General features: G+C 59.2%; 1 long non-coding RNA gene across 1 annotated transcript; it reads left to right on the forward strand.

Annotated features, from left to right (window-relative positions):
- Positions 1-625: 625 nt before the first annotated feature.
- Positions 626-6,855, forward strand: LOC106147503. The gene is made up of 3 exons (XR_001232430.1): positions 626-743; positions 4,862-6,085; positions 6,460-6,855. It is a non-coding gene; the product is annotated as an uncharacterized LOC106147503 (long non-coding RNA).
- The last annotated feature ends 1,324 nt before the right edge of the window (positions 6,856-8,179 follow it).

Consider the following 8,179-nt stretch of genomic DNA (forward strand, 5'->3'; position numbering starts at 1 on the left):
CCGTGCAGACACGGTGGTGTCTTGCTGGGGAAGGAGCCCCGGGCCTCGGAGGCCCCCACGCTCCCTGGGACCGCACTGACTTCCTGTGGGAAACTGCCCTGCCCTAGGAGCTGCGACCTGGGAAGGGCTTCAGCTCTGGGCTCGGCGTGGCCATCAGCACCTGGGGACAATGTCACCTCCCGTGCAGGCAGCGATGGGGCTCTGTGAGCTGGCTGGGGGTGCAGGGCCAGGCGAGGACCAGCCTTCCGGAAGCCCGTCTTCTCTCCCGGTGTGCGGAGGGACTGTCCTCGGCCGGCTGGGGAACTGGGCTGGGGACCCGGGGCTCAGGGCAGGGTGGGAGCCTCCCATCGGCATCCACACCCACCCTGCCGCAGGGAGCAGGGCCGCACTTCCCAGGCGGCATTTCCCTGACAGCTCTGAAAATTAATTGGCCTTTAATGTGGCATAGTATTTATTTTAATTAGCAGAAAATTGAACAATTTTGTAATAAGGATCCGAATTTGGGGTTGTTGGTGTGTGTGTGAGTGTGTGTGTGTGTGTGTGTGTGTGTGAGGGGTGATGAAGCAAAAACAGCATCCACATTCTTTTCATTTTTTTTCTCTTTTTTCAGAGAGGGTTTCGCTGCGTAGTTGAGGCTGGCCTCGAACTCACAGCGATCCTCCAGCCTCAGCCTCCCAAATGCTGGGATTACGGGCATGCGCTACTATGCTGTTGTAAAGCTATGCGTCCATGCCATGAAGCAGGTAGCACCGTGTCACCATCTTACAGAGGAGAAACAGAGGCACAGGGAGGCAGATGTTACCGGGGTTGAGCGAGTGGACCTAGGCCAAGGGCCTGGCGTGGTGTCCAGCATGACTCGTTTGCTGGTGAATGTGAATCTCTACCTTTTCTCCCCAGCTTGTTCTCCTCCTGTGCTTCAAACCCCAGTTCATGCCAGGCGTGGTGGCATACTGTTGCAATCCCGGCACTGGGGAGGCTGAGGCAGGAAGATCGCTGTGAGTTGGAGGCCAGCCTGAACCATATGGCGAGACCCTGTCCCAAAACCCAAGACAAACAGAAAAGCCCAGCTCAGCCCAGGCTTTGTCTACGCCAGGGCTCAGACCAAAGTGACGGGTGTGCCCAGCCCAGCGCCCGTATGTCCACCCTGCCTGGAGCCCTCAGAGCCAGAGCAGATAGGAGACCCAGCAGGCAAGGTCCAGGCTCTGCCAGGGGCGCGGCCATGTCCTGGGAGCCTTCACCCAAGAGCCATGCATGTATTGAGCGCCTGCTGTGTGTGATGCTGGGAAGGAGCCAGCGCTGGTCCCCAGGAAGCCCACGTTGGGGGGGGGGGCTACTCGAGAGCACAGTGGGGGGGGCAGCCAGCCTCAAAGCAGCCGCAAGGAGAAAGAACCCCCCACAACCCCCGCTGCATGGGCACAGGAAGCCAGAGCGGCGGACTGTGCTGGAAGCTGCCCCCTGAGACTTCTCCTGGGCAGGGGAGGAGCCGTGGAAGGCTCTGGAGGGGGACAGATGGGGAGGAGGAGGGAGAGGCTGGGACGGCCCTAGGCGGAGGTCCAGCTGCTGATGGCCACAGCCCGGGCCCCAGCAGAGCGGAGGGACAGAGACGCCGGCTCAGCCGTGGGCCCCGGCTCTGCGGCTCCCAGCGCGGGGCTGGCCCGGCTTCCTGTGCTGCCTCCCTGCTCATCTGTGACACAGAACGTTCTAGAACCTCGGAGGTCTTGGTCCTCCCAGCCTCCCTCCTGGCCTCCCACCGTCCTCCCCTGGGACCTCAGACAAAAGCTCGAGAGGGGGACGGGCGGGCAGAGGCTGCTGCGCAGGGTCTCGGCTCTCAGAACTGCCGTCTCATTGTCCCCCACCCAGGGTGTTCCCACTCCTCGCCCCCCTACACGAACCGTGGCTCTGCGGCGGGGACCCCGGGGCTCGTGGGGTGACTCCATGAGCAGGAGTGTGGCCCGGGCTCCCTTGCTCCTCAGAGCGGCCCCTGCCCATGGGGGGGGCCTGTGTCTGTCTCCTCCTCGCGCTGGAGGCTGTGCAGGGACCCAGCTGGGCTCTTTCTCTGGGCCTTGCAGATGATAGAGAAGGGAGTGAGTGTGTGTGTGCGCGCGTGTGTGTGACAGAGAGAGAGAGAGGCGGAGAGTGCTCAGCGGCCGCCGGAAACCTAATTGTCCTCTGTCTAATCCGTCAGCGGGGACAGCGTGCGGAGCCCCTCCCGGCCTGCTGATAAATGCCCCGTGTGCCAGCACGGCCTTAATTGGTATCAGGACGTGCCAGGTCTCGGTCCGGGCCCTGCCTTCCTTCTCCTCAGGGCCTCAGCCGCTGGGGGCTCACCTGCCACCCCCCAGGTGCAGCAGCGGAGGCCAGGACCCCAGGGAAGGTGGGAGACCAGGAGGACCCTGCCTCACGGTGGCATGTGCTGTGCGCCCAGCCCCTGGTGGCGAAGCCCTCTGCCCACCCCGGCCAGGCCATTCCGTCCTTCCCACAGATGGGGGACCTGGGCCCCCGGTGCCTGCCTGCTCCCAAGGAGCCCCTCCATGGCTGCCGTCCCCAGGAAGTTCAGAGAGGCTTGGCCACCTGCCGGGGCACACAGCTAGCAAGGTGGAGAGGAGCAAAGGGACGTACAAAATGGCCGAGCTCATGAGCTAGACGCTATGGGTCATTCAGGGTGCAAGAGAGAAACGCAGTGCACACACATCGGGATCCTGAATCTGAGGGCCCAAGGACGTGCGTGAATAGCAACCTGGACTGGGCGTGGCGGCGCACACCTGTCACCCCAGCGCGCGGGAGGCTGCGGCAGGGGCATCATCGTGAGTTTGAGGCCAACCTGGGCAAGACCCTGTCTCAAAAACAAAGCAGAACAGACCGAAACACAGCTGTCAAGCTGTCTCCAGGTGAGGGGGCCCTCGGGCTAGGTGTCAGAGGGTCAGGCGGGGCAGAGTGGGGAGGGACAGGGCCACCCCACTGCTCCACCCCTGCCTCAGCCTCCTGAGTGCTGGGATCACAGGCAGGCACCACCAGGCCTGGCTTGGTGGTTTCATTCACCCCTTTGATGGGACTGTTAGTGCTATAGGGGCTGCCAGACCCCGCCGTCTGCCCCCTGATACGCTCTGTGCCCCCTGTCACTCTTCGAAGCAGCGAGAACCTGAGCCCCCAGGGTGCAGGAAGGGGCTCAGGCCCCTATCCTTGGATGGAACAGTCTCCGTGTCCTGCCCAGGAGGGGTTGGGCAGAGGAAGGGTCTCACAGGGACCCCCTCACCGCCCTCTCTCTTTTCCTTCCTTCCTTCCTTCCCGCCCTCCTCCCTCTTTCCCTTCTGCCCTCCCTTCCTTTGTTGTTTTTTTTTTTTGTCTTTTTGAGACAGGGTCTCACTGTGCAGTTCAGGCTGGCCCTGAGCTCACTTTGTAGCCCAGGCTGGTCTCAAACTCGCAATGATCCTCCTGCCTCAGCCTCCCAACTGCTGGGATTACAGGTGTGCACACCATGCCCGGCTTCCTCTCTTTCTTTTCAGACGTGGGGATGGAACACAGGGCTTTTTCACTGATCTACATCCCCAACCATTTTTAATTTTTTGAGACAGGGTCTCACTAAATTTCCTAAACTGGGCTTGAACCCTAGATCTTCCTGTCTCAGCCTCCCAGAGCACCGGGATTATAGCTTTGAATCTCCACACCCAGCTGCCTTCCTTCCCAGGCTTTGGAGGAACCCAGGGCCTTGTGCACGCAAGGCACAAGGCCAGAGCTGCACAGCTGAGCTCTACCCCCAGCCCCCAGAGCCACTTTCATAAAAGTAGAAAATATCCTTATTGATTGGGAATAGAACACATTGTAACAAGTTAATAATAATAAGACCAAAAGGGCAAGTAACAGTGACCCGAAGTCCACACCCTCTCTGTGGCTGTCCTTCCAGGTGTTCCCACCCCTACCGTCTCTCACACGCCAGGGTGCAGATGGCCTCTCCCTGAGCACACCAGGCTGTCTTCCCGGGTCCAGGACGCTGTTCTCCAGCAGCACCCTTCTCCAAAAAGCAGGGATGTCCCAAACTGGGTGTAGTGGCACTGCCTGTCATCACAGCTCTCTGGAAGGCTGAGGCAGGAGGATCACAGGTTCAAGCCCTGCCTGGGCAGTTTAGGAACTTAGTGAGACTCTGTCTCAAAACAAAAAAAACAAAAAGGGCCGGAGATGCAGCTCAGTGTGAAGGTGCACACACAGACACACAAAAGAGGGGACGTCCTACCCCACCAGGGGCTCCAGCCACACTGCCCTCAAAGAGGCCAGCCAGGGCATGGTAAATGCCCGCTCTCCCTGGGTCGGCCTGCTCCTTTTCCTCTGCTTCCTCGGGACCGTGGACCCGGCTCCTGCCCCTAATGCCCAGCCTCAGCTGCCACCCTCCCTGGCTCTTGGACTTGGCTCCAACCCACGGCCACTCGAGCACCGGCCTGATTTGCATATCCTTCAGAGCCTTGATTAGGTCCCTGACTGCTCTTTCCTGCTCTGGGCTGATTGCAAAGTGGCCTGGACTCCTTCAAACAGCAAACAAACCCCAGTGCAGGCGAAGCCTATGCCCACCGGACATGAGGGACCCAGGATCCTGCTGGCCCAGAACGCTAGGGCTTCTGCAGAGACCCAGCTGCTTCTCTACCCCACTGCCCAGAGCCCTTTCTAGGTACCCTTTTCTTCTGTTTTTTGTTTTGTTTTGTTTTGTTTCTATTTTTGATTTCTTGAGACCCGGTCTTGCTATATAGCCCAGGCTGGCCTCAAACTCACAGCGATCCTCCTGCCTCAGCCACCCAAGTGCTGGGGTCATGGGTGTGGGCCACCACATCCGGCTTTGGGGCTGCTGTTGAGTGGCTGCACCCTCTTTGCGCAGGACATGGAAGCTCTGGGTGCAGGCTTGGAGGCAGCATCCTCTCCACTCGCAGATGGAAAGGGATGCGGGGAAGGCACGTGACCGGCGGGAAGGCACGTGACCGGCGCGAGGGCACCTGCTGCGTCTGCAGCCCAGCCACTGCTGTTCGAAGTCAGCACAGTGAGACGCCAGCGACACCTTTAATGAGCACAGCTCGATGCTCGGTTGAAAGCAGGCGAAGCCTGGCGCTGGGGCCAAGGACGAGGACGAGGCTGGCAAAAGCAGAGCCGCGGCAAGTGGCTGGACTCGGGGCTGGATATCCTTGCGGAGGACAGAGCTGGAGAAGTGGGCCCTGCACCCCTCTGCTGCTCCCGACGGTGAGATCCCCACGTCGGGGCGCCGGGGCTCCTGGTACGAGGGCGGCTGGGCTCCCTGGCCTCCCTCCCAGCCTCTGGCAGCCCTCCCCGCCCTCCCATTGCCCTCACTTCCTTCTCTCCAGGGCTTGAGGCTTCAAATGCTACAGGGCGGCAGCTCTGTCTTTCATCTCTGGCTGAGCCTCTCTCCCGGCCGCGTCTGCCCAGCCCAGGGATTGTAGGGCAGATTCCCAGAGACCGGAGCAATTTCTAGAGAAAATGCATGGGCTCCATCGCAAGGGTGCCGAGTTTTTCTTTTGCTGGCGAAGAATGTGAACAGAACGACACAAACCCACAGCGTGGGAAATCCCTCCATCGACTTCATGCGATACATCACAGCTCAAATCCCCACGAAGGGATGGACGTCCTCGTAGAAGGAAGGGACAATCTGCCCCTGAAGAGAATGTCTACGTCCTCACCCTGTCTCAGCCTAGCGCCAGGCCTTGGTTCCTGGAGGACGACGGGGACATCCGGTCCAGGGCACTGTAGAGGTCAGGACCTGGCAAATATTTTAAACAAACCGAGGAATTTCACGCATCTTGAGACAGCCCTCTGTGGGGCTCAGGGCCCCGCCTCAGGCCTCAAGACTGATGTTTCCACTCTACCTTGCACTGGGCTACAAACGACAGAAAACCCCAAACAGCAAACAGGAAGTGCCTTTCGCCAAGTGCTCCATGTCAGGAGAGCTTTGGCAGCCTTGGTACAAGAGTTCCTGAGCACACAGTCACCCCGACTTCACGCTCCACAAGTCTGAGCTTTTGTCCTCATAGTGCTACGGTGGCTGCCCCCATGTTGTCATTACATCCATGTTCCAGGCAGAAAGAAAGAGTGGGTAAGATAATTATATTTTCCTTGAAATCTTTGCTTTTTAATTCAGGAAAGAAAACCTTCCTCAGGGACCTTCTGCTTTCATTTCATTGGCCAGAGCTGGGTCACATGCCCACCTTAGCTGCAGGGGAAGCTGGGAAATTGAGTTTTTAAGTTTCTCTGGAGTCTGTGATAGAGGGAGGCAGCATGTAAACTAAAGTGTTGGTGTTTACTAGGAATGCAAATGTATCTAGCTCTCCTGCATTTTTGTTAAATCTGGCCATCCAACAGCAGGAGCCTCCGTGTAAGGGAGGGTACTCCGGAGAGAACAGGGAGGGACTAAAAATACCGCGCTGGGTGGTCTTGGGAGTGTCCATCCCGTCCCTCTCTGGATTCCAGGGTCCGCGTTCTCAGAGGGGGTCACTGTCTCTGGAGGTCCCCATGCCCAGCGTGCAGTGTTGGCGCCCCAGGGATGAAGCCTGGTGTAGCTTTGCCTCGAAGACTCGCTGACCGGGACGGCACCACCGCACCATGAACGCCGCCTTCTCGGGTCTGAGCCTCAGGGAGCGGAAGTGGGTGTGTTTCTAGGTCAGTTGGGCCCTTGAGTATGGTTTCCCCCGCATCATTTTGCATGCTGTGCTGGGTTAACTAATGGACAGCTTGGAACGCCCAGCTGAACTGAGTCAGCATGATTTTGAGCGTGGAGGGCCCACCCGGGGATCGCTGCCAACAGCATAAAAGAACTGGAGGGGAAGATGGTGCTGTGGATTCTCCTGGAGAAGCTTGAAGCGCTGGCTTTCCTGATACGAACCTGGCTGTTCTCATCCTTGGAGGAGCTCGGGTCCTCACTGTGGCTGAGGATGGCTGCAGTTCTCTTCAGGGGAGCTCTGGTCCTTACCTTGAGCGTCACTTCCTGGCTCCAGTGCAGGTCCCTCAGGCTGCTGTCACAGACCCTTCATCCGGCTGGTGCAGACTTTCTAGCTTCCGCCACGGATCTTTGGGCCTTCCCAGCGCAGATCCTTGACACAGACTTGCATGAGACATTGGCGTGGGCTCTAGGCCTCCAGCTGGACTCGTGCAGGACATTGCCATGGGATCCAGGCCCTCAGCTGAATTCTTTGGATTTCTGGTGTGTGGACAGATCTCCTGCACTCTTCTGCATTTGACTTTTTGGGTGAATATTATAAAATAATCCTATACATTATGTGTCCTGATCTATTCCTCTCTAAACCCTGACTACAATGTCAAAGACAAATAGCAGGCTGCATGCAGGCAGAGCACGTGGTTAGCATTTCAGGGCCTCCTTCTGCCCCAGCACCAAAACCAAACCAACACACTGAGTGTGGTAGCTACATCTGTCACCCCAGCACTTTGGAAGGCTGAGGCAGGAGAATCCCAAGTTCAAGCCCAGCCTGGGCAACTTAGTGACTTAGCAAAACCCTGTCTTAAAATGAAAGATAAGAAAGGCTGAGGATGGAACTCAGCGCGAAGCCCGGCTTCATCCTCCGTCCTGTGAATAAGCAAAACCGCTGCCCTAGGGTGCCTGGCTGCACCCTGCGGTTCCGGGAGGCCTCCGCGGTGCCCCCTACAGAGGTTGCCCGGGAAGACCGTCCCTGCTTTCCTCCTGCATGGGGGGCAACTGGTGACATGCCGCTGATGGGCACCCGAGGCTTTGCTTGCGCACCCCAGGCTCCCAGGAGCTGAGCTTCGCTGCCCTGGCTGCAGAGACCCGCCCCCCCGCGCAGCTCGCACCTGTCCCTCTGCCGCCCAGCGTTAGAGAGGAGGCTCTCAGGACCCTGACTCCTTTCCGTTCCGGTGCCTGCCCTGCAGGGGGAGCGGGAGGGGAGTGCCGCGGCCTTAGCTCCTCCCGCCCTTTCCTCAGCACAGGTGCGGCTGAATCTGAGTAGGAAGGGGACACTGAGGCAGCTCGGTGTGGGAGTCCTTAGTCAGGGGAGAGTGAGCTGGGCTCGGGCTGCAGGGAGCCTGCCACCCCACCTCAGGAAGGGGCCCAGGCTCTGCGCGGGGCGCCCCTCCCGCTCTGCAGCCATCCCTAGCCTCCTTCCTGAGAGAAGGGCCTGTGTGTGCACCGATGTGCGTGCGTGTGCAAATGTGCGTGTGT

The sequence above is a fragment of the Chinchilla lanigera genome, unplaced genomic scaffold (assembly GCF_000276665.1).
Source record: "Chinchilla lanigera isolate Chin_1 unplaced genomic scaffold, ChiLan1.0 scaffold00169, whole genome shotgun sequence".
NCBI lineage: Eukaryota > Metazoa > Chordata > Mammalia > Rodentia > Chinchillidae > Chinchilla > Chinchilla lanigera.